Here is a 26471-nt window from a genome sequence, read left to right on the forward strand (position 1 = left end):
AGGTATCCCCTGCCATCACACGTTGCTTTCCAACAATCCCCATAACAGAAACGTGTTGAAGTACACCACTTGATGTGCTTCAAATGGGTGTGAAGTATTCTCAAAAAGGCTGCCTGTGTGTTGGTTCCTCTTTTATCAAGCATGCTGGCAGCATGTTGAATGTGCATCACAAATGAGCGGTGCAGGTATGTTGAAGAGCCAAAGTTGCTCAGATTTAACACCCTGGATAAATAAATAAATATGTTCAGGAGGTGATTCATGAGTGGCTCGTATGTTCCACTGAAATGTGTGCAAAACAAAAGTGGAACAGTCCTCGACTTTTTTTCATGACTGTAGCTTTCTCCTTGGATATCAATGTTTCTTCAGAAGATAATCATAAAAGTGTTCGATTTTTGTGCTTTTCTCCAACTCACGGGAAATTCATTAATCATCCCAAACGTTGGGACATTTACATGTTGTGACAGTGAAATTTGCATAATCATGTATTCACTACAAAGCAGCATCTGTTTCCTACCTGACTGATGTATGCCGTGAATGGAGAGCCAAAACGAGTCCCTCCACCAGACGAGAAGGTTGATGGTCGCATTTAACAAACTCTAAGCTACAGTAATTACCAATACATCAAAACAATTCTCCGGAGGATGCAAACTCTACAAAATGCAATCACATTAGCTCTTTATTAGTGATTTTCAGGGCCTTCAGTGGAGCTTTTGCCCGTAATTAACATACATATTTAATCAAACCTTCTGAAGTCTTTTCCTTGAGTTGAATAACACAGAAACGATGAATAAAAATCAAAGTCATCACAAACTGCTTGAAGAGTAAATGTCAGTGAATTTATTATCATTTTTATTAATTTTTTTTTTCTTCGGATTGCTGCCACAAACTCCGATGGCTTGTGATGCATCATTCCACGTGAACCTGGTTGATGTCTCATTGGCGGATTGTACTACGTGAAGAAGGTGTTCTCATGTTTGGCTGAACGGCGACAACACCTGTCACACTTTGGCGAGCTAACTAACGTTCACGTGACTCAACATTTGGACCGTTTTGTCCGTTTTGTTAATTTCTAACGGGAGAAGGGTGTCTTAATTTCTGTACAACTTCTGCAGAAATTAAAAGCTCCATTGCTTATTGTGCTTTTATGCTTTTGTCCATTGTATTCATGGATTGGACTGCGTAATAATAGATTTGACTGTGTAAATTGATGGCACTGTGTAATAATATATTGGACTGTGCAAATAGATGGCAATGTGTAATAATAGATGGGACTGTGTAATATCAGATTTGACTGTGAAAATATTTTCAGTCTCTCATACAGAGCATGAGTGACATGTGTTGACGACTCTTCCAAGCTTGGTGTTGGCTTAGTGGTTACGGTGGCTTGCTTAGGATTTGAGGGTCCTGAGTTCGAGACCCGTTGGCTGATGAATTAACACCAGGTGGTGTTGACTCAGCCTGTCATTATTCCGAGGTCGGTGAAATGAGTATGAGTGTACTGGTGGAGGGGCACAGCATCAGCGGCACAGCTGCACGTCCAAGAAATGATAATTACCCAGCAGACAAGCTGCCATACACAAGAACAGAACAGAACTACCCTTCCCACAATGCACTGCTTCAACGTACACAAGGATACACCCAAGGCAATTAGATGCAGGAGGAGGTCATTCAGCCCATATCATGCCTGTTTGTGGGCCACATCAACACCAGACCAATGTATCTATCTCTATATTATGGAGTGTGTGTGTGTGTGTGTGTGTGTGTGTGTGTGTGTGTGTGTGTGTGTGTGTGTGTGTGTGTGTGTGTGTGTGTGTGTGTGTGTGTGTTAAGCCTGTTGTTGGCGCAGTGGTTAGGGCAGCGGCTTGGGATCCAAAAGGTCCTGAGTTCAAGCCCCGTTGGGCCACTGAATTAATACACCAGGAGGTTGACTCAGCCTGTCATCCTTCCGCGGTCGGCAAAGTGAGTACCAGTGTACTGGGCCCGGTGTATGCCCTGGTTAAAATAGGTGTACCATATCCCTGTGTCGTAAGAGGCGACCAGGGTTGCGTCAGGAAGGGCATCCGGCGTAAAAACCTGTGCCAAATTATTATGCGGATCATAACGGATGATCCGCTGTGGCGACCCCTAACGGGAGCAACTGAAAGAAGAATATATATATATATATATATATATATATATATATATATATATATATATATATATATATTCAATATACTTTAAAGTTTTCATGGATTCACTGGATCATGAGGTGTGGCATTGTCGGCACCTGTGCAGGAGGACTAAAATCCGAGTCTTCAGGTCCTTGGTGCTTCCAGTCTTGCTCTACGGATGTGCGACTTGGTCTCTGATCAGGGGGTCTGAGACGGAGACTGAACTCCTTCGGTACCAGGTCTGTTCGGAGAATCCTTGGCTATCGCTGGTCAGACTTTGTATCCAAGGAGCGGTTGCTGAGAGAGACTCAAATGAGACGTTACCCGCATAGACCGTGAGCGTCAGCTGCGGCTATATGAACACGTAGCTTGTTTTCCTGACACTGATTGCTCACCAGATTCTCTCAGCGAGGGAGCCTCGTGAGTGGAGGAGGCCAATGGGCCGACCACGTGCCTCGTGGTTGCAGCAGGTTGATCGGCATCTCAAGGAGATGGGGATGGGCCAGGCATCTGCCTGGGAATGGCCAGACGGAGGCCGCTGAAGTACCGGCGGAAAGTGGATGGGGCGACGCACTGCTCCGGAGCATGCTACCATATCTGACCTGATATGACTTGAAATTCGAAGAGGATTTGCATTTCAGATTATTGAATTCAAAGGAGAAGCATTTTTGAGGTCAACAGAGGCCAAAAAGTTGACATTGACCAAATTTCTAATAATGTCAATTTTCATCTCAATGACTTTAACGTTGAAAAGGATTTGTGTATTTGGTCATTGAATTCAACCACCAATTATCTTTTTAGGTCAAATTTGTTTTATGGATTTCACAAGAATCGTGCTGTGCATGATGCCTTTCTTGTTTTCTTGTTTGTTTGTCCAGGCAATATCTCAGCCATCCTTTGAGCTCGGAAGCTGAACTTCAGGCACAATAGTGAACAAGTGCATTGGCAAAAAATTCTTTTTAATTTTTGATTAATCAATTATTATCGCAGGCACCTTTTGAGCTCGGTGCTGATATTTGGATATGACACTGACCAACTGATTTGGCTATAAAGCATATTTTTGATTTATTGATGAATCAATTTATTATGTAATTTTTCGATGATTTACTTATTTTTCAAAGTTACAGATTCGGATGAAAGAGTGGTGGTTTAGGTATGCTATGAGCCCATTGATTAAGAAATTAATTATTTTACGATTATTATTTATTTATTTTCATTCGGCAATTAATCAATTATTGTACACTGCTACATTCCAATTTCGTGTCCATGTGCTTATGGCAAGCATCATTTGTACACATTCACCTCAGAGGTACACCACTCCCTCCCAATTCCGGCTCCACGTGCTGCACAGTGGCATCGCCAGGCGCCAGTCACCACCCCGGCAATGTTGCAAGCTGGAGGATATGTTGTTTATTTATTTGGAATGGAGGTGGTGTACTTTGAATGTACCTCTACTTGGTCAATATACTTTAAAGTTTCAAATCGACATATTCTGTGTTTCTGTCCATAAAATGGATTATTATTTGTATTCAAATTATTCAAAATCTGCAACACATTTTATTTTCCCACAACCATGTGGCTTGATATCTCAATTGGTGGTGCTCACTTTTGAACTCACAGTCTGGACTCAATCTCCAGGACCAAAATAAAAATATCTACTCATCTTATGCAATTTCAGATGGGGGAAGTGGGTTACATCTCTCATTATGCTGCACTGATCAGGATTTAAATCAGGATGTGCCATTACATGTAGATTGTGAAATTAAAAAAAAAAAAAATCCAACTTCACATCTCAGAAAGAGTCGGCCATCCTGTGTTGCTATTATGGCCAAATTTCCTCCTTCTTTGTCTTTTTTTTGAAATTCAATACTCTTTCAAGACTGTTGGTGCTGCTGAAGCAGTTTTTTGAGAAGGGTTATACGGGGTGGTTTGCCATTGCCTTCCCGGCATTGTTGTCCATGCTCTATCCTTTTAAGTGCTGAGCATCAAGCAAAAAAGCAGCATGTACCATTTAATAAATATTTTGTATGACTCAGCTGGAGTTTGAACCACCGATCTCCCAGACTCAGAGTGGACATTCGAACCATTGCACCTCCGACTTTGGTCTTCGTTCTTCTTGATCTTAAACATTGAAGATGTATGTTGGATTAAGCTAATGGAAAGAATGAGGTAGTATCCTGCATAGACAAGATAAATTCACTTGAAAGGCTAAATACAGGGAGTGTAAACTCTGCATAGGCATGATGGGACAAATGTTGTCTGGCTGTTCTTTTTTGTTTCTTGTATGTCTATGGAAACAGTCAGCATTCACTGAATTTGGTAATTTGTACATCTTAACATTGCTTTCAGGCAGCAATAAGAGTGAAGCTTCAATTTTCTTTCTATATGTAGTTTTTTGAGACACTATGTGTACACACCCAGCATGATTTAATATGCTTGACTTAATGCTGAATATTCATGAAGAGAATTTTCATAAATTAGAATGTTCCCTGTGGAAGCAACATCTGCGTTCATTGCTGTAGAATGGGTCATGCATCCTCTGCTCGCTCTTCAGCCAACTCGTGGAATCCATCTTCACTGCGAGAACAGATTAGAGTGCTCAGCCATTGTTTTTGCGAGTAAAGGCAAAGTCTCTGCTCTGAAGGGCCAATTGAAAGAGCGAGATATCAAATTTGATGTTATTGTGGCCAACAAAAATGCTGGCGTTTGTGGAAAGTTCAGCATACTGCAAGATATATATTCAGTGTTGGAAAGATCTGTTGATCATTATCTTGCAAGGGATATCCGTGTCAAACAATAAGCATTTGAAAACACCTGACTCGTCAATATTACAGATGTGATGCGTGTTTCAACACACACTGACAATGAAATACAATCTATAAACTAATGGCTTTAGTGTTGCCAGAAAGTGGCTCCAAACGTACATTTTAAATCCAAACTGTGTGTGCTTGTGCGCAGCCGTGAAAGCACCAAAACCTCAGTGAGGAGCAGATCCAAGCTGATGATCCAGACAGTTGGATAATAATCAATCATTTGGTTTGAAAACTATTTCGTCACGAGATTAGAATAATTGTGTATTTTATCACTGAGTATGATCGTACTCCATATGTAGGGTGACACAAATTGTGTCTGGAAAAGGCGTCCTCATGCTGCATATACTTGTAGACCTATAGATCTACACACTGCATACATGTAACATGATCAATTTGATGAGTGATATGAAGGGATGAGCAAATGGCTCATAAATATTGTTACGAATTTGGGAATTCGATTGCACACAACATTCAGATTCCTTTAGTCAGTTATGTCAATAAGTGCTTGTTCCCTCGATAGTTCACCTTCCATTGTTTAATGGGAAGAAATCGATTCAGTGCGCTGTGTTATTCAATGCAATAGTTAGGGAGCGATCACGAAACAATGGAGACGTCCCTCCCCCTCTTCTGCGAAGAGGAAGAAGAGCCCTTCGTCCCGTGATTCATGACGTCAACAATTCCCTCCCACCCGTGGTTGAGCGGGGGATGGATCAGGAGGGCATGAGTCACGCTGGGTGTGGGGGAGGGGGCGGAGAAGGATAAAGAGGAGATCCTTTCTTTGTTCGAGTGGAGTGGTCGTTCAGCAGGCTGTCAGGTCTTGTTTGGCTTGGGTTAGGGTTGAGGCTTTCGGAAGCTTTTTGCTTCTGCTGAGTAGTTGTTCAGCAGGCCGTCGGGTACTGCTTGGCTCGGGAGAGCTTCGGCTGCGGCCTGCTTCAGGAGGTGGCCTTATGAAGGCTTTCTGCCTTGGTTGTTCAGCAAGCCTTCGGGTCCTGCTTGGTTCGAGTGGGTTGGTGGCTCAGGGAGCTTCAGCCTCGGCTTGGCTCGGGTGGAGACTTTTTGGAGAGCTGCTTTGTTCGGAAGAGAGTTGAGCCGGTTGCTCGGCTCGAGCTACTGGTGGTGGTTCTTCTTCGTCTTGGTTCGTGGAACTCTTTGTTCTCCATTTTGGTTCCCGGCTTGGTGCGACTCATTGGCCTCATCTTGGAGGTGGTTCCTCGGGGAAGCAGCGCATCGACGGGAAGGATCGGTCCCTCGTCTCACCAGCACATGTTGAGAAGCGCGGGAGGATTCGCTGGAGCTCGGGAAGGATCGCGGCTCACGGTGATTGGGTCCAGCTCGCTCTCGCTGGAGCCCGGGTCCGAACAACTTGAAGACCACGTGAGGTGGAGAGTTTCGAGATAGGTCCTGGGTTTCAGCTCACATGTCCTACGAGCTGGAGTCTGTTATTAAAGGCCTCAGCCACCATTTATTGTGTGTGTGTGTGTGTGTGTGTGTGTGTGTGTGTGTGTGTGTGTGTGTGTGTGTGTGTGTGTGTGTGTGTGTGTGTGTGTACGTGTGTCCATGGGCCCGTCTAATAAGTAGGAAATTGTTAAGTGCTTTGTGTGCTGTAAATGATTGCATTGCATTTCGTATAGTCTGTATAGTTCTGCTATTACGTGTTTCCCCTAGTTCCCCATTATTATTAATAAATACCCCAATTGTTAAATGTTTTCAGCTCGTCGCGTCGATTCTTTCATTGACTGAGCATTTTGTGTGTTGGTAGTTATAAAGCCGTTGGTTTGCCGTAAAAGGGGGACATTTGGACCGACGGTTCTCGGCGATTAAGCCGCTCGGAATCGCACACGGGACAGGCTCGCCTCGGCGATTTGTTCCGTACGAGTTCCGTCGAGGGTGGAATACCCCGGTAGTTGATCACGTGGGTATTTAGGTAAATTGAAGATTGGCAATCGACCCTATCCCACGTGGTCTGCCCATTGGCGTATTTCGGTTCTTGCACAAGGACCCGTCGATTCGGATTATCCGGGCGGCAATCTATATTCCGGGCAATCGGTCGGGCCGACTCGACTTGCGGCTCCGTCAGAGCGGTCGGTTCGCGGCCAAAGCACCGGCCCTTAACAATATATAGTCCACATTCTCTACACTTATTGAACGTATTATAATCTATTTTCACTTGTTATCAGACAGAGAACAAGGTGATACAGCAAGACATCTTGATGAAGAGCTATGTGATGTGACTGAAGTGTTGTGCTGTTGCCTACATGAAGCCAGGACCACAGTCTTCCATAATGTTGTTGTTGTTGTTGTTGTTGAAGAATATACCCAGTCAGTACGGCACAAACTGGACTGCAGCACGGTGACAGCCAACCGGTCCTCCAGAAGAGGCCCAAAGATCCCCCACCACTGAGATGCCATGCTGCCACCCGTGTGGAGCCAAAACCATGGAGCTTTAGACTTTACCAAACCCTCTCATCCTTCAGACTTCTGCTAAATCTCCCTCACTAAACAGGGCTCTACACTATGATTCCTCACTCTTCAATCCATTCCTCCATGACTGCCAACTTACTACTTCTATGATATGCAGATGATCTAATCACTACCGCACAACATTCCATTTTAGCTCACCTGTACTTTAGTCAGGTGAGTTTATGTGATCGATCAGTGTCCGTAGGTGAGTGAGTGAGTGAGTCTGTAAACACAGTCATTATCGCTTGAACTAAACACGCCATTTTGATGAAACTTGGCCACAAGCTTCATATCTGATGCCCAACAAAGGTATATTGTCCACATCAAAATCTGTCCTCATTAAAAGGGTCCATGGGGGGGGGGGGTGGGTTGACCACACCCAAAGTAGGTATTTGCTCTCGTCCAAAACGACACACACGATTACGATGAAACTTGACCACAACCTTCATCACCAGTGATGTACCAAAGTGTATCAGCTACATCAAGATCTGCACTCATTAAGGGAGTCTAATGGGGGGGGGGGGGTTTGACCTCCCAAAATAGGTATTTGGTCTCTTCTCCAAAACTACACACAATTTCGATGAAACTTGACCCAACCTTCATCAAGCGTGTTGTACCAAAGTGTATCGACCGCATCACAATCTGCGCTCATTAGGGGGGTCTTCATGGGGGAGTTGACCCCCCCAAAATAGATATTATTTGAAATTGCAGGTTTGACCTCCCAAAATAGGTATTTGGTCTCTTCTCCAAAACTACACACAATTTCAATGAAACTTGACCACAACCTTCATCACCCTTGATGCACCAAAGTTTGTTCATGGCATTAAAAAAAAATTCATTGGCTCAGGGGGTCAGCAGGTGGTTTGAGTGACTGTTGCTCCTGATCCAGGTGAGCTTCAGGACAGGTGGTCCTATTTTTCTGCAGGCTACCAACACCCTCCAGCAATATCTCTGCAATCTTGAAAACTTGTTCACACTGAAAAAACTTGTGCTGTTACAATGCAATCTCCCCCAAAATCTTCTGTCGCCCTTTTCACCCCAGGCAGACATGAATCCAATGTACATCCAACCATGACCCTATTCAATGACAAACTTTTTCTTGACAGAAATCCAACGTAACTGGGTATCACCTTGGATAAGCATATGGCTTTTACGCAACACATAGATCAACTCACTGCCACGACTAACCACAAAATCAACACACTAAAAGCATTCACTTAAGCAACCTTTGGCCAACACAAATAATCATTTTAACAACCTACAAACAGTTCATCTGGACTGGTGTCAATTATACCAGCCCTTGCTGTGCCACCACTTCTTCAGACCATAATATACAAGAACTTAAAAAAATTATAAAACAAAGCTCTTAAGACAGCAACAGGTTGCAGTTGCAAATTCAACAGGTTGAATTTGCAACATGCAAATTCTTACCCCTTCCCCCTTCCTGGAAAGATTCACCACAAAGGTGCTGTCACACCAATTGAGATCGTTGCTCGGCAGAAAAACAGGACTCGGCCAATCAGCGGCAGTCAGAATCAGTCCGCCATCACTGCCTCTGCACCAATGAGGGTTCTGAGAGCCATCAGAATGGGGGGTGAGGGGTAAGAGAATAAAAAGAGTGACTCAGGGAAAGAAGAGACAGTATTATCGGACATTATCAATCAATTATTCTCATTGCATTTGTATCGTTACATTATCATTCTTTGTAATTCAAGATTTCTTCTTTGCACTTGTTGCACTCACTTTACTGCATGCACCTCCATCTCAGCCCGGTTTCCCACCACACCACCTGGTCACATCCCAGCTGTCCACCTCATCTCACCTCACCAGCAGTATTCCCACCAGAGCCGCACAGTCCATCACGTCCAGCCAGATACCATCGAGCTCCCCAAGCAATCGGACGCACTAACGGAGCAGAGAGGAGAATCGGGGAGGGAGTGTGAGGAGGGCAAGATGCAAACCATCACGCCAGAGCATTGGGTGGCCGTAATCCAGCAGGCCTGTGGAAAGGTGTGTTGGGGCTCACAGACAATCCCTCACTAATTCTTTCTCACCACTTCTTCTTCTCGCCCTTTCCAGTCTCTCACTTCTTCGCGTGTATGTCTTGCTGCCAATTAGTTGAGGTGCTCGGTGTTTGATTAAGGCATGGGATGATGCCAATGATGCATAGGGAACAAGGGGAAATGCATACATGCTGTAGAATTTGTACGTGATTATTGTATTGCCTGTCCTCGATTTCTCGCCATTCCTTGGAATTAGAATTGCTTGTGTTTTTCTACCATTTCCCGCCTTGCTTGCTTATTTAAACCGCATATATGAAGAACTGTGTCTTGACTTATTCTGTTTAGTTTTGGTCGGAGATTGTGCTCCTTGGGGTAATTGGGCCAAGCGGTTGATTGACCTTTGATAGACTATGGGGTGTGGCATATAACGTTGGTTTGCTCGGCCATTTGACATTCGTTGCTCGGTCACTGGCATGGTTCCCCATCCACTTCAATCATCTTACAAGTACAGCACACTGACACTGGGCGCAAGGCTCAGACCAATGGTGAGTGTTGTTGTTGGCATCTGTGGTCTTTTTATCGACACATCTGCCTTTCCGTCATTCAGGACACATCTGTCACAATATTGAACCACGTCTCCCATAAAACACCTCCATACACCATCACATTTACAATAATCTATCATCCCAGTCTGTAGAACATCGTCCCCAAAATAATATTGTTGTGTTTGAAGGAGGTGGGGGGGGGGTGGTGGGAGTATGCAGATATTCCCTCAGACCAGATGGAAATGTATGGAGTCGCATGGTCTGTGTATGAGTAGCTAACTGATCTCAATGTAATAAGTAGGGAAACGTTTGCTTAATGATTGTCTTGTTTGAATTTGCACCATACAGGGGATGGTGCATGGTAATAATTAATTAGGGATTAAGGTAAGGAATTTTACGTATAGCCCCTTATAATGTCCCACTAGGTGGGACCGGGGGGTCAAGGTGCTCTGCCATGCAAGGGAGAAAGGGGTGCGGAGCTATGGATGCCTAATAGTGAGTCTGATGGGAGCCTGGGAAGGATCATGGACTCGGAGAAGAGCTGACTGAGGAGAGCTCGTGGAGATGATCGCCCTGCCTGCCTCTGCCCTGTGCCTGTTTTGCTGTGCCTGCAGCCTGCTCGTTGTCTCTGGATCCTGTCGTGTACTTTCATCTCTCCTGCTCGTCTCCACATTGCCTCCTCGTCTCATTGCCTGCTCCTCGTCTCATTGCCTGCTCCTCGTCTCATTGCCTGCTCCTCGTCTCATTGCCTGCTCCTCGTCTCATTGCATGCTCCTCGTCTCATGGCATGCTCCTCGTCTCATGGCATGCTCCTCGCCTCATTGCATGCTCCTCGTCTCATGGCATGCTCCTCGTCTCGTTGCATGCTCCTCGTCTCGTTGCATGCTCCTCGTCTCGTTGCATGCTCCTCGTCTCGTTGCATGCTCCTCGTCTCGTTGCATGCTCCTCGTCTCGTTGCATGCTCCTCGTCTCGTTGCATGCTCCTCGTCTCGTTGCATGCTCGTCTCCTCATTGACTGCTCTGTTCCTCATTGCCTGCTCTGTTCCTCATTGCCTGCTCATCTACCAGCAGCTGAAGCCACCCAGTTCTTGTTCTCTCTCCCTGTCTTGATTGAGTCTGGAGTGAGGCGCCTGAGATTTCTATAGGTTTTATAAGCCCCCATTGGACTTAGTCTGAAACGGGGGCTTATTTATGGATTTGGTCTCATTTTTCATGTTGATGTGTGCGTGCACGTCTGCAACCATATATCGGACATGTATGGACCAATTTTATTCATACCTGGCACAAAGACAACACATGATGATGTACACATGCACGACATTTTTTTTTGACATCAGATCCAGGATGGCCGATTTTTGTTTCTTCAACGTGTCCCCCAACCATTTCTCTGATATGTGTGGTCCGATTTTGTTCGAGCTTGGCACAAGCACAGTACATGATGGCGTACACATACCCCTCACTTTATTTTGCGATCTGATCAAATATGGCCGACTGGTAGACTGGCGGCAATTTTAGTTGTACATAAATATGGGCAAGCCCTTTAACTACATGCAGCAAAAGTACTAAAACAACAGGGGCTATGACATTTAATGTCTTTTTTTAACTTGTTTATTATTTTATATAATTATTTATTATCGATTCCAAGTTCCCCCTTCCTTCCCCACCTAAACTCGTTGCCGTATCCTTCCGTTGGTCAATCTTCCTTTGGTTATTTGCTTTGGAAATAAACCCGCTGGTTTTATAAAAGCTTAAGGTTTTCGTCTGTCATCTCAGTTCTCACGTGTGCAAACCCGCCTTTGTTCGAACGCAATCCAAGGGAGTAAAACCAGTTTGATCCATCCGTCCAGAGTCAGTCTGAATCGGCATGGACATGACTTTTGGTGTCAGGTGTGGGATACGAGCCCTGACCTTCCTCATCCCCAACACCCATAACAATTCGCTTTCAGGATTGGGATACGAGCCTTGATCCTCCTCATCTCCCATAATACTGGTGTCCATACTGCGATAAGGAAAAAAAGGGGGGTGGGGGAGGGAGAAGAAGAACGATTCTTTGGCTCTCTGTGAAAAACGATCCCTGCTTGATGGTGTGAGCGGTCTCAGCGTGTGTTGTGTGAGGGACTCAACTTCTGTGAACTCTCTGTGGAGGACGTGTGCGTTGTATAAATGACTCGCCCACATCATAAAACCAAATTGAGGAAAAAGAGAGGAAAAGCCCTCTTTTGCCAGCATCAGCCAGAGTAATTTTGCAACTCATTACTATGTTTCAAGCCTGGTGTTGGATTTGTGGTTAGGATGGTGGGCTTGGGATCTTAGGGTCCTGAGTTCAAGCCCTGTCAGCCACTGAATCAACACCAAGTGGGGTTGACTCAGCCTGTCATCCTGAGGTTGGCAAAATGAGTGTCAGCTTACTGGTATCCTGTGTCAGAGTGGCGATCTGTCTAAGTTTGTGTCCAATGGCCAAGGAGACTGCTTAGGCAGCACCAGCGCTCTGCACAGAGTATGGTCCCAATGGATGGATGGATGGATGGTAATGGGGGCATTGCATCAGTGGAGTCCCCATACTCGGTAACAGTGGCAATGCACCATTGATCATAGGCAGTTGAAAGCATGAAATCATGTCACCACAAGTGGAAGTGGACAAAAAAAAAAAGCATTACAATGTTAGATTGTGATTGGCCAAAGTTGGTTTGTACAATATCTTCCCCATCGTAATTTCCAAACCACCTTTGTAATTTGTATACCTTATAGTTACTGATGAGATGTTTATGAGAATCTAGAAAGTGCGATTTGAATCTCCAGACAAGATCGACGAGAACGTTCCCAATTTGAATCAAGTCCCCATGTATGTCTTCAATTAATTCCTGGAATGCTTCATCATTTGGATCATCCTCTGAGGTACATGTGGCTTCTTGATATTTCTTCAGATTAACTTTGCTTGTATATGCAACAAGTAAGGCAGCTTTTTTGAGAAAGAGCCTTTACAACGATGATATCAGATTCTCAGCTATTATGGAGTCGATTGGCATCTTGTCTCAATTCAGATGCTGAAAGTATGCTTGCCTATGCACGAAAAATTTGCAGCTTACTCAGGTGTTTGTCTGTTTTTTTTTATGCCTCCACTGATGAAGTCGCCAGTAGCATTATGTTTTCAGGTTGTCCGTCCGTACTTTTTACCATCGCCGAAGGAGAGGTATTGCGTTTGGGTCAATTTGTCTGTCTGTTATTGTTTCTTTGACTGCACAGAACTCTTGATTTTCTCTGCAACCGCTTGTCAGATTGAGACAAAATTTTCACCATCCATGCAACTTCTTACGCATAATGATTCAATGATTATGACATCAAAGATCACATGGTGTGGTGGCCATGTTGAAAAAATGGGAAAACTAAGGAGCTCTATCTCTGAAACTGCACCAAGGACAAAAATCAAAACTTGGCACATGGCAAGTACTCCTCATGGGAATAAGTGTGATTTTTTTTTTTTAATGACATCATAATTGCATTTGCAGAATGCCTCATCTGATCAGTATGAAAAAATTTGAGGGTCAACTAGGGATTAAATAGTCCACAGAATTTTTTTATCGTCATTGGTCGCGTGATTCGGCAGCCATATTGTTTTTTTGAAAAAAAAAACCTTCAAAAGTCATCTTCTCTGAAGTGGCTGAGCAGTTCGAGGTGAAACTTTATACGTATGACCACCGATCCATGAGGAACAAAAGGTTCACACATATTATGTCATCGGTCACATGGTTTGGCAGCCATGTTGGATTTACCCGAAAACCTATAAAAAAAAAAAAATCTTCTTGTCCAGAACGGCTGGGCAAATCTAGGGGAAGCTTCACACAAATGTTCCCCATGCCATGGGTGTACATGTTTGTAAACGAATAATTGATAGATCACATGGTTTGGCAGCCATATTGGATTGAAGAAAAATATTGAATAATGTTTTCTCTGGAACTGCTTAATGAATCGACATGAAATTACATTTATGATCCAGTAGTGATGCAGAATACACGTTTTAAATTTCAACTTGATCGGATGCTTGGTCTGGCAGCCAGAATTATTTCATTTTTTGATATGGGTTCTCTTTGGGGTTTTTTTTTTATTTTGAACAAGGCTCACTTGGCTGTGCCTGGATTGGTTTGAGGGTCGAGGAATAGCAGCTGAAATGTGAATCCTATTCAGGTTCCTCCTGATGACTTCATCTTTGCTTGTTGCTTGTTCGGGTTCCTTCTGACTACTGCAATGCAGGACTTGTACCTATTTGGTCTTCCATTTGATTTGAGTTTAATTTATTTTAATCCCATTCTAAATTCAGTTGAATAATCTAAACGTGTGTGTGTGTGTGTGTGTGTGTGTGTGTGTGTGTGTGTGTGTGTGTGTCACTGTGTCAGTGTGTCTCCTCCATAACTCCAAAACCATAAAACCTTACAGCCTGAAACTTTGCATGCACACTAAGAAAACTCCATGGAAGTGCAGTGGTGAAAACTGGATGTTTGCAGAAATTAAGACACCCCTTTTTAAGATGATTAATGCCTTATTTAATTATATCCCTCATCAGGTGATTCTCGGCCACTGTTTATGTCACTTTTGTAAATACTATAGTTTTCAAATTATGAGGTTGGAGCGATTTCATGCATCATATGATACGATTTTCCCAGATCTACTCTCACGCACTCATTAAAGTATGTCATCGAAACATGATTTCGGTTTTAAGGATCGGATATCATCCGGAATAAATAAGTGTCAAAAGCTGTGTGAAATCTGATAATTTAAAGAAATATCGAGTCTTATAACTATGCCGATATACCTATTTACTTTAAGCAAGCAAGGCATTCGAAAGCATTGAACTTATATTTTTCTACTGTTTGGAAAATTGTATTGAGTGAACAAAAAAAATTAGGAACGTGCCATAATTAACTCGCTTCATTGAGCTTTTTTTAATGATTTAATGCATCCACTGCTCGACCTCACACCCTTTCCCCCAGATGGACTGCATATCCATAGCATCTGGAAGATCTGTGTACATATTTTTGAAGGTTTTGTGAGGTGCTCTACAGGGAATCAAAGCAAATCTGGTGAAAAGCGGGCATAACAAAAAAAAAGGTTATAATGTTTGTGCAGTCTCGAACTGATGCACCATGTGATGTCTGCACAGACGAGCAGGCAAGATGGCGGATGATCTGCAATGTTTATTTCACGGGCGATTGAACTTTGCGATGTCTCCAGGGTTGCTCTGCATGAAGCTACAACTCCTTTATGGATAAAGTCATTATTTGAATGAATTAATTTTATTTCATGAAATGCTGCGTGGGTGGTGAAGACTGGCATTAAAGTTAAAGGGATCCTACATGATATGCAGCGACAGCCTGGCCAACCGTTCCTCATCAACCAATCAATTGGACTTAAGCATGAGTGCTTAAGCCACTTGCCAAATGCCTTACAGTCAATAGCGGAACAGCACTACATCCTTCTGAGCAAATCGTTCACTCACTGCGGACGCTTTTGCCGGAAAGTCATTCAGAGCAAATGGTTCGTGCTCCATCGCCCCGAGAGGGTGGTTCAGGCCCCGTCGCCCAAGCGGGTGGTTCGTGCCCCGAGCGGGTGGTTCTCGCCAGGAGCGGGTGGTTCTCGCCCGGAGCGGGTGGTTCTCGCCCGGAGCGGGTGGTTCTCGCCCGGAGCGGGTGGTTCTCGCCCGGAGCGGGTGGTTCGCGCCCGGAGCGGGTGGTTCTCGCCCGGAGCGGGTGGTTCGCGCCCGGAGCGGGTGGTTCGCGCCCCGTCGCCCCGAGCGGGTGGTTCGCGCCCCGTCGCCCCGAGCGGGTGGTTCGCGCCCCGTCGCCCCAAGCGGGTGGTTCGCGCCCCGTCGCCCCAAGCGGGTGGTTCGCGCCCCGTCGCCCCAAGCGGGTGGTTCGCGCCCCGTCGCCCCAAGCGGGTGGTTCGCGCCCCGTCGCCCCAAGCGGGTGGGTCGCGCCCCGTCGCCCCAAGCGGGTGGTTCGCGCCCCGTCGCCCCAAGCGGGTGGTTCGCGCCCCGTCGCCCCAAGCGGGTGGTTCGCGCCCCGTCGCCCCAAGCGGGTGGTTCGCGCCCCGTCGCCCCAAGCGGGTGGTTCGCGCCCCGTCGCCCCAAGCGGGTGGTTCGCGCCCCGTCGCCCCAAGCGGGTGGTTCGCGCCCCGTCGCTCCAAGCGGGTGGTTCGCGCCCCGTCGCCCCAAGCGGGTGGTTCGCGCCCCGTCGCCCCAAGCGGGTGGTTCGCGCCCCGTCGCCCCAAGCGGGTGGTTCGCGCCCCGTCGCCCCGAGCGGGTGGTTCGCGCCCCGTCGCCCCGAGCGGGTGGTTCGCGCCCCGTCGCCCCGAGCGGGTGGTTCGCGCCCCGTCACCCCGAGCGGGTGGTTCGCGCCCCGTCACCCCGAGCGGGTGGTTCGCGCCCCCTCGCCCCGAGCGGGTGGTTCGCGCCCCGTCGCCCCGAGCGGGTGGTTCGTGCCCCGTCGCCCCGAGTGGGTGGTTCGCGCCCCATCGTTCATTATGTTTTTTTTTCTTTCGCTTTTTGTATGCACTGTTGAGCCTCGTATAAGAGCTAACACACAGAAATGCACAACAAGGGGAGCAAGACTCAAGAGGGGCAGGAGAGTAAAAGAAAAACAGTGGGGAACAGACATGAGGAGATCTGTGGAAGGGAAAGGGATTGGGCGGGGGTACACAGAGTAAACAAGATGGACACTACAGGGACTTTCTGGAAGGAAAGAATGGAATTTGAAGGAGGTGGGTTTCGGATGGATTAATGGGGGAAGAAAAGATTGTGGTTTTGGATTGATGAACGTAAGAGATGGTGGTGAACAGCTGTTTTGAAGACCTGGTGGGAAGAGTGGGATTGAATAAATTGTTGGAGTTTGTTCCAAAGGCGGGAAAAAAGAGGAATGAAAGAGTGAAGGTGAGCAGTGATTCTTGATTTTGGTAGGTTTATCAGAAGTTGGTTGCTGGCAGACCTTGAGTGCCTGCGGAAATATGAAGGGGGACATATCTCATACGGAGTGGGGGGGGGGGGGTGAGGGAGGCCGGAGAGGAGACGGTAGAAGACAGAAAGACCACTGACCTTCCTGTGGTGAGAGAGTGAGACCCAAAAACACAGTATCATTGCGGGGGATACCAATGATCCTAAATGCCTTGGATTCCACAGCGTGAAGCCGAGAAAGGTGAGAGTCAGTAGCACCAGCCCAGAGGGGAGAGCAGTACTCCATCAGGCTGCAGACGAAAGCTTTGTATGTGGTCAGGAGCTCAGGTGTGCCAAGGAAGGACTTTGCACGACAAAGGATTCCCAGTCGGCGACTGGCTTTGGAGGCCAGCTTGGAAATGTGACTTTCCCAGGAAAGACCATGGCAGATGGTGAGACTCAGAAGCTTGAATGAAAGAACTTCTTCAAGAGGATTGTTGAGAAAGTAGATGGCGGGTGGGGTTCTCGACAGTCCTTTCGAGATATTTCGTGAGTGTGAGATTTGTCAGGGTTGAAAATATGTTCCAAATATTGGACCAGCTTGTGATTTTTGTCCAGATCTGCAGAGAGTAAAGAGGCTGCTGCTGGCCGATCTGAGGAATGAGAGATGGTGCAGCAGAGCGTGGAGTCATCAGCAGAGATAAACAGGATTTTCCAGAGAGTCTTAGTGAGTTGTGAAATATCACCCGATTTCTGAGCCATTTGCCATATTAACGTGTTTCTAAATTACTGAGCCAAATCTTTTTTTCCATCCTGTCAAAACGCAGCTGCTTATAATGATTAATGTTTGTGAACATCTTCCTGAATCATCCCGATAAATGCAACGCTGTTTTTTGGTGAAAGCTACTCATGGTTTTTAGGTTGTTGCTGATATCAGTCGTGTGTGTGTGTGTGTGTGTGTGTGTGTGTGTGTGTGTGTGTGTGTGTGTGTGTGTGTGTGTGTGTGTGTGTGTGTGTGTGTGTGTGTGTGTGTGTGTGTGTGTGTGTGTGTGTGTGTGTGTGTGTGTAAGAAGTGCCCTCTTGCAACTCCTACACATGGAGCATAATTGTTGACGAAATTTACAACAAATTCTTCAAACAAAGCTTTTGTGTGTAGCAACCACCCGAAACTTACTTCATTCTTGACAAGTATTTCAGGTCTAAATGTATCCGTTAAGTGACTGAAAAATGTCAAGCCTTTCCATTGGTTTTCCCATCAGGATGCAGCCTCTGGGGTCATGTGGGTTTCCTGTAAAAAGGTTACTTCAAGTTTTTCCTTTATACTGAATGACAATACCTGGTGCACACGGAATGAATCCTTGCAACCATTGACATTCAAGGACCCTATTTGTAAAGTTGGTGTTGTAATTGTGTCGCGATTTCTGTTTCTCCAAAGGTCGCAGTCTTGAGCCGTTTTATATTCAGACCCGTAACTCATCAGCTTTGTCAGAAACTTCCTGACTCTGGCTTGCTTGGCCGATTCTGGAGTCTTTGTTCCATATCCCTCTCTCTTCAGTACATACAAGGAGTGCACAGGCAAGTCACAATAATTCCACTGTTTCAGCACATTTTTCACTATCTTCCGACTGTGTAAGCTTTGTTCTTGGAACTCGAGTATTTCCAGGCTGGGAATACAGGAATGGTGTCCTGCAGGCAGTTCTGCCTCTGAACATATCAGTGACTATTGGTCCTCTTCCCAGTCACCAATGCTCTCTTCATCTTCTCTATCTGAAGGTTCAAGGTCCTTCTCCTTTGGTGTACTTGTACGATTTGTCAAGTCTTCTGCCTTGTCCTTTCTAAAGGCTGACTTGGTATCGTCTTCCATTGACAGCACAAACTGTCTTTGACACTGATGCAGCAGTAATTTCTTCACCTTGAGGAATACCTGGAGGGATGAGTGCCTCTTCATCAATTGGGATAGGACATCCATCCTTCTGGGGTGGTGCAATAGAAATGTGTTTATCTATTACCGTTTCTGTACCAGGTCAGGTCAGGTATGGGAGCATGTGACGGACCAGCGCTTCGCTGCATCTACCTTCCACCGGTACTCCAGGGGCCTCCACACCCCAGGCAGATGCCGGGCCCATCTCCATCTCCTTGAAATGCCAATCAACCAACTGCAACGAGGCACATGGTCGGCCCATTGGCTTCCTCCACTCATGAGGTTCCCTTCCTGAGAGAATCTGGTGAGCAGGATCGGCATCAGGAAAACGAGCCACGTATCCATACAGCCGCAGCTGATGCTTATGGACTAAGCAGGTAACAAATCTCATTTGAGTCTCTCTCAGCCACCGCTCAAACACAAAGTCTGACCAGTGATAGCCAAGGATTCTCCAAAGAGACCTAGTACCAAAGGAATTAATTCAACATCTCAGATCCTTGGTCAGAGTCCAAGTCTTGCATGCGTAAAGCAATACTGGAAGAACAAAGGACCTGAAGAATCGGACTTTCGTTCTCCTGCACATGTACCGGCAGTGCTACGCCCCATGATCCAGTGAATCCATGACTCCCCAGGCCTGACCACGACGTCTATTGACCTCTGGCTCACAGCCAGCAGAAACATGAATATCACTGCCAAGGTAAGTGAATCTCTCTGTGACGTCAACATCCTCACCACAAGCAGGCACAGATAGAACAGCAGTACCCAATATGTGAATGAAAGCCTGGATCTTAGTTTTGACCCAGGAAATCCGAAATGCCAGCGACTCCGACTCCTTATTCAGCACCTCCAGAGCCCCAAAAAGGATATCTAGAGTCTCCGCAAAGCTGACTGCATCATCTGCGAAATCAAGGTCAGAGATCTTGACATTCCCAAACGATGCACTGCAGCATGATCTCTCCGACATCCTCCCCAAAATCCAGTCCATACAAGCACTGAAGTGTGTGGGTGGCAGTACACACCTCTGACAAACTTCAGTAGCAACTGGAAATATGTCAGAGATGGTATCACCACATCTCACAGCACTCACACGACCAGAGTACAGTTCAGACATCAGATTGATCAGTTTTATTGGCACCCCATAAAGACCAAGAGTCCTCCAGAGGGCATCCCGCTTCACTGAATATAATGCTTTGCAGAGATCAACATAAGCTGTAAGCAGCCCCTGCCGAAATTTTCGTCTGCATTCGGTGAGGAGCCGAAGGGCAAGGATATGGCCAATCATTCACATCTTTGGTGTAAAGCCTGACTGCTCTGGACGCTGGTACTCAAGCAGATGGTGGCGGACCCTTTCAATATTATCCGAGCAATGTCCTTGCCCAGCACTGAGAGGAGTGTCACCCCTCGGTAGTTGTTGCAGTCCTGGTATTCACCCTTCCCTTTCTAGAGAAGGATAAAGGCCCTTCATCCAATCAGTTGGGATGATGCCTGTGTTCTAGGCAGAGCACCGAACTGCATGCAATGACACGAGTGCAGCATTTCCACCAGCCTTGAGAAGTTCAGCATGGACGCCACAGATCCCTGGAGCTTTACACCATTTCAACTAGTTCACTGCAGCCAGTGTTTCCACAAACGAAGGTGGATCACAGTTGATTGGAGGGTCAGTAACACTCCTGATGTCCAACTCAAGAGCTGGTGGATGAGCCTGGCTCAGCCACAAAGTAACTGGCCCAGCGGGCCTTCACTTCGGACTTTTCTGTCAAGAGCCCACCACCCGAGGCTCTAACTGCAGTGCACGAAGGGATGGGTTTGGAGAAACACAATACGCAAATTCCCCTGAAAGCAGGACGACCATCACTTGAACACAGGTGATACTCTACCGCCTCACAGATTCCTCGCACATCGGCCTCCTTGTCTACCCTCAGCACACGTACAGTTTTACACTTCAACTCACTGAACAGCTCAGCTTTGCCATTACGCCTGGCCCTGTGACTCTGGTGAATGGTATGCAGTATCCCTTGAGAGACAAAATTCTTCTTTGCCCTTTGGTGAGTTCCAAGACATCGTCTGGCAACAACAAGGATGGTAGTCTTGAAGGCGCTCCACAACTCTTCAGGATTCCCCAAAGCACCTCGATCCCCTCCTCCAAAATCCCCACTCAGCCTGTTTGCAAAGTCAACGACCCTCTCATCCTTGAGCTTGCCAACATCCAGTCAAGGCTGGGTTGGTACCATTCTCCAAGGTTTAAGCTGCATCTTCAGAGTTGCTCCCACAAGCCTGTGGTTGGTATTGAGGTACTGAGCACTCCGGTAGACCCTGCAGTTCTGGATCATCCTCAAGTGACCATCAATGACAGGTGATCATCTTCTCTTCGGGATAGGACATTCTCGGCACTCACCTGAAGGAATCGCCTCAGGTTAACCAAATAGACTGCTGTCTGGTGGATGACACCTCAGCACCACCGCGACACCCCCAACCACAATCTGACCCATAAGGTTACCCCATGGTTTTCCTCCTATCATCAAAGAGTGGGGGTCCTGAAGGCTTTGCCCCAATCTCCTCCTCCGATGAGCTGCCCCGCGAAGGGAAGCAGCACAGGAGGTACTCCCCAGGAGTGCCTTTTCAGATTTCTTTACGTTTTTCTTGTATTTTGCGGAGTGAAGGGTTTTTTGGTGGCCGTAGTGCAAATCCTGTCACCAACCTCCTCCAAGAAAAGTAAACCAACTTTCGGATGACGTTCGCAGACACTGTTGGGTACTAGATATGGATGGCCGTTGGCTCACAAGGAGCTCCTCCACCCTTTGACAGGTTTTGTTTTTAATCCTGCTGGGTGTTCATATCCAAACACCCTCCTCACCAGGAAACCTGGTGGGGAAGACGGTTTAGTCGCCGACAACCCGACCATGAAACAGGTTAGTACAGGTTTACATGATACCTGTAGTAAGTCTCAGATCTAACTTGGCTTGACCTGACAGACAGATACATACAAAAAGGCAGACAGAGTGAACCTATTGCTTAAATCTGCTTTGTGCTCTGCATGTGGGGTCATAAATCCATCAAGTTTATGACATAATTTCATTCAGGGATGAGGAGGGGCCTGGGGATGAGACAAGTGTTGCAGACTCTGAAACATCCACCAGGCTGTTAAAAATATAAATGGAAATTGATTTTTGGCGTGCTTTTATTTTTATTACTTATTTTAATTTTCTTTGGGATGAGTGGGCGAAGGCGGTTTTTGGGTGAAGAATGTACAACATGACCGCACACGAACCTTTGACGAGACCCTTTTACAGACATCACTCTCAGCACGGATGTACACAATCACCCATTCATACTCAAGCTACTTGTATCCCTGTACCTGCCAATATCACCCTGTCCCACTCTACCTCCAATGCTTCCAGGAACCTCTCGAATTCCAATTTAAACCTATCTGATCTATCCTAAATAACAGTTCAGCATCAATTCATTGGTGACTAAAGTACAAGTAATTCAGAATATGCAGCTGGAATTGAAGTATATCAAAGAAATACTCTCGTTTAAATTATACATCTAGTTGTCTTATGTAAAAATGATTACCTCTTCGTAAAGATAAAGGGTCCTGGCACCCCATCCTTGTGTAACTATTAATTTTATGTTATATCTCTCTCATAACGTAGTGTTACGTTTCAGTTTAATGGCAGCTTTGTCCACAGATTGTTTGAATTCACAAATATTTGACTTCATGGAACTCCTTTTATTTAAGATAAGACATTCTGACTGTAACTTAATATGCTCAATACAGTTATGCAATTCACAAAACATGCATAAAGGCAAATAATTAACCTCTCGAGAGTGGATGTTAAATTCACATCATCACTCTAAGCCTCAGCATACAGGTTGCATTTTGCTGATTGCCGACAGGACCCATATATCTGATACTGACAGGTGCACCCACCGTCCCTTATGCCTTTTCTCAAATATCAGGTTTATCTAGCTATTGCTGGGCTCTGTGTCCTGATTGGCACTTTATAAAATTAATTGCTGATGTCATTGCACTATATCTCTGGGTGGAATCTGTATAGGTCATATATGCACTGTATGCAGTCCCAGAAAGTAGCAAACAACATGGAGGTAAGACTTCAAAATAATGTTTTTTTGGGGTTTTTTTTTTCAACCTTTTACAGAACTATGTTTGGATTGCGTGGATTGTGGACAAATGGTGTGGATGATGAACATTATCGGACAATTGCTATTGCTGTTGAAAAACTTTTTCATAAATTGAAAATGGCTTCCAGTGTAAACGTTGCATTGTTTGTTCCATGTATGTCTGCATTGTTAATGTGTATATATATATATATATATATATATATATATATATATATATATATATATATATATATATATATATATATATATATATATATATATATATATATATGTTCAGGGTGGGGCCTCAAAATCAAATTGCTGCCATTTTGTTTGCTCCATACAGGTCTGAGGTGCGACTCTCTCATGGCTTTATCTTAACTCTAATTTGATGTCTGATTTCATTTTTCATAGTTGCGAAGATGGTTTAAGGCTTAGTTTCAGCAAAAGTTGAGAAAATCGGAAGAATATTGGCGCTTTAAGAGAGAAATGCATTTCACTATCCGTTTTTAATGTATCTGGTCAGACATAATGTGGTGAGGGGGAAACTGTTTTGGTTAATTTATTTCCGCTTCTCTCACCGCAAGGCATGCAAATAAGGCTGTTGAGGCAGTTTCATTGGCTATGGGCTACAATCTTCAACGGGTCGCCACCTCAACGCAGGATACTCAAATGATGATGATGATTAGTCTTTCATGGCCACAATGATTCCTACTTCGTGGGGTTTTCTGGGGGATGGTTTTGGCCCAAGTCTTTCATAAATGGCTTGCACGGCCTGACATGAGAACATGAAATTGGAATTTGGCCAGTGCACTGGAAATGGCTCGCCAATCTTCATAAGACAACATATACAAAAGGTGAATCTCTAAGTGTATGGGATCTTGAATAACCACGAATGCTAGCTGATGGACACTAAGTTGAGCGGCCAACTGTGGGACGGCAGACACTGAATCATCCCGAATGTGAAATGCAACGATTTATAGCTGGACCGAGATTTGAACACAAGCGAGACAGCTCAGAGGCAAGTGTACATACCTCATCTCGGCCATTCTGCCTGACATTACAACTGAAATGTATATAATACATAATTATACATGACAGAAAACATTGCACAGTTCATTAGGATTTGGTATATGAGCACTTTGCTTTAATATACATGTTTGGCATGATACCTGTTTTTATCCTCCCACACAGGTAATCAATTTTTGAATGTGATATGTTAATCCATGTATCCTGTCGCACTTTCTTCAATTAATTGAGGTGTGTGGTTACAGTTTGAATTTCCAAGGCTAAAAATATATTTTGGCTGTTTAAGAGTCAGAAAAAAAAAAAAAAAAAAATCGAGCAATGGTAAGGTAGGGATGTATTTTTTTTCCCAGGGATGCTTCTCTCACAAAGGTAGTGGAGCAACTTTTAATTGAGGTCAAACATAAATGTGCGTTCACACCAAACATGGGCCGAGGCATATCCATCAAGACACATTTCTGTTGAATTATATTTTCTACTTTGAACGTGTAATTTGCAGTACGGCATATCATAATGATTTCATAGTTACAAAAAAGTGGAATTTGCACTGCAGTACAGGGTGTTCCAAAAAGACTTGGACAACTTTGGTTGTTAACATATTTAGAACTACAAATGATACAATGATATCCTTTGGTTTTTATGACACAGAAACTCATGAGGTTTTGTGCACAGCATCAACACACTTCAACATGAGCTCCGTTTGTCCAACACAGGAAATCAAGTTGATACACAAGTTATTTTGTCAGGACAGGCCAGATTAGATCTGTGACTTCCTACAAGTGCCATGTAAACCTGTACGAACATGTTTCATTGTCGGGTTGTTGGAGACTAAGCCATCTCTCCCACCAGGTTTCCTGGTGAAGAGGGTGTATGATGTGGACACCCAGCAGGATTAAAAATAAAACCTATAAAAGGGTGGAAGAGCTCCTTGTGAGCCAACGGGCATCCATATCTCGTGCCAAACCGTGTCTGAGGACATCCTTCTGCAGTTAGGTTAACTTTTTTCAGATGGTTTGTGGCAGGATTTGCACTCCGGCCACTGTAAAACAATTAATTCCGCAAAACACAAGAAAAACAAAAAGAAAATTGAAACCCCACTCCGTGGGAGGACCTTCTTTGCAGTTTCCCTACGGAGGGCAGCTCACTGGTTGAGGGGATTGGGGCAAAGCCTTCGGGACTACCACTCTTTGATGATAGGAGGAAAACTACGGGGTAACATTCCCGGGTCAGATTGCAGTAGTGTGTGTCTGAGTGGTGCTGAGTTGTCGTCCACCAGACAGTGGTCTCCTTGGTTTAACCGGAGGCAGTCCCTTCGGGTGGGTGCCTGGAATGTCCTATCCCTAAGCAAGGATGATCACCTATCTTCATTATCATCTGAGCTCAAGCATTTGAACATCGATATTGTTGCACTCTCTGAGGTTTGGAGAGCGGATCGTGGCGAGATCATGGTGGGTGGTCACACTTACTATTGGTCTGGTTGCTCTGATGGTTATCATGCCCAAGGAGTTGCTGTAGCTGAGTCCAATAAGTGGACTCCAATGATAATTGAGGTTACACCGGTCATATGATGAGATTTAGGATTTGTCACTTCTTTGGTATCGTTTCCCTGGTCTCTGTGGATGCTCCGACTGAGGTGAGCGATCCCACCAAGAAGGACGCATTCTATGCCACACTCGATTCTGTGGTTGATCAGTGGCCCAGGCGAGGTACTGTTCTAGTCTTGGGGGATTTCAATGCATTGACTGGAACTGATCGGGATGGTTATGAGACATGTGTTGGTCCCCATGGGTCTGGAACTGTGAACCTTAATAACACCAAGTTCCTTGACTTTGCAAGAAGTCATGGACTTAGGGTGGCTGGTTCATGGGTTCAGCACCCACAAGCTCATCGCTGGACTTGGTATTCCAACGCTGGCAGTGTGGCAAAGGAGATTGACTATGTTCTTGTTGATGATAACCGGAGGATGATTCAGACCTGCAGAATCGACTGGAGTGCTCAGTTCCTCAATACCAGTGACAGGCTTGTTGTAGCAACTGTGAAGTTGCAGCTTAAATCTGGGGGAATGGTACCATTGCAGCTGAGGCTGGATGTTGGCAAGCTCAAGGATGAGAGGATAGGTGAGTTTGCAAACAGGCTGAGTGGGGATTTGGGGTGTCTGGGTGCTTTGGAGAATCCTAAAGGGATGTGGTGTGCCTTAAAGTCCATGATCCTTGATGATGCCGGTGGATATCTTGGAACTCACCGAAGGGCGACGAAGAATTTTGTTTCAAGGGACACTGGATACTATTGACAAGAGTTGCAGAGCTGAACTGTTGAGGGAGCTGAGGCGTACAACTGTACGCGCACAGAGAGTGGACAAGGAGACCTATGTGCGAGGACTCTGTGAGGGGGTAGAGCATCACCTGTGGTCAAGTGTTTCTCATCCTGCTTGCAGGGGAATTCACGCATTGTGTTCCTCCAAGCCCATCCCTTGGTGTACTGCAATTGGAGCGGAGAATGGTGGGCTCTTGAC

The 26471-nt window shown here is 45.5% G+C and overlaps 1 long non-coding RNA gene across 3 annotated transcripts in view; it reads right to left on the reverse strand.

Annotated features, from left to right (window-relative positions):
• The window catches only part of LOC147029281 (uncharacterized), a 101873-nt gene that overhangs the window by 66971 nt on the left and 8431 nt on the right, over window positions 1–26471 (reverse strand). For 2 of the 3 annotated variants that reach the window (XR_015055849.1, XR_015055850.1), the window contains exons 2-3: window positions 9167–9328; window positions 8855–8995 (exon numbers count right to left, since the gene is read on the reverse strand). This is a non-coding gene — a long non-coding RNA (uncharacterized LOC147029281). Of the gene's footprint in view, window positions 1–7804; window positions 8996–9166; window positions 9329–26471 lie in introns of those variants that run through there. The other variant, XR_015055848.1, reaches the window with a different exon arrangement.

The sequence above is a fragment of the Eptatretus burgeri genome, chromosome 3 (genome assembly GCF_056783735.1).
Source record: "Eptatretus burgeri isolate ZD-2024b chromosome 3, Ebu_testis_v1, whole genome shotgun sequence".
Classification (NCBI taxonomy): Eukaryota; Metazoa; Chordata; class Myxini; order Myxiniformes; family Myxinidae; genus Eptatretus; species Eptatretus burgeri.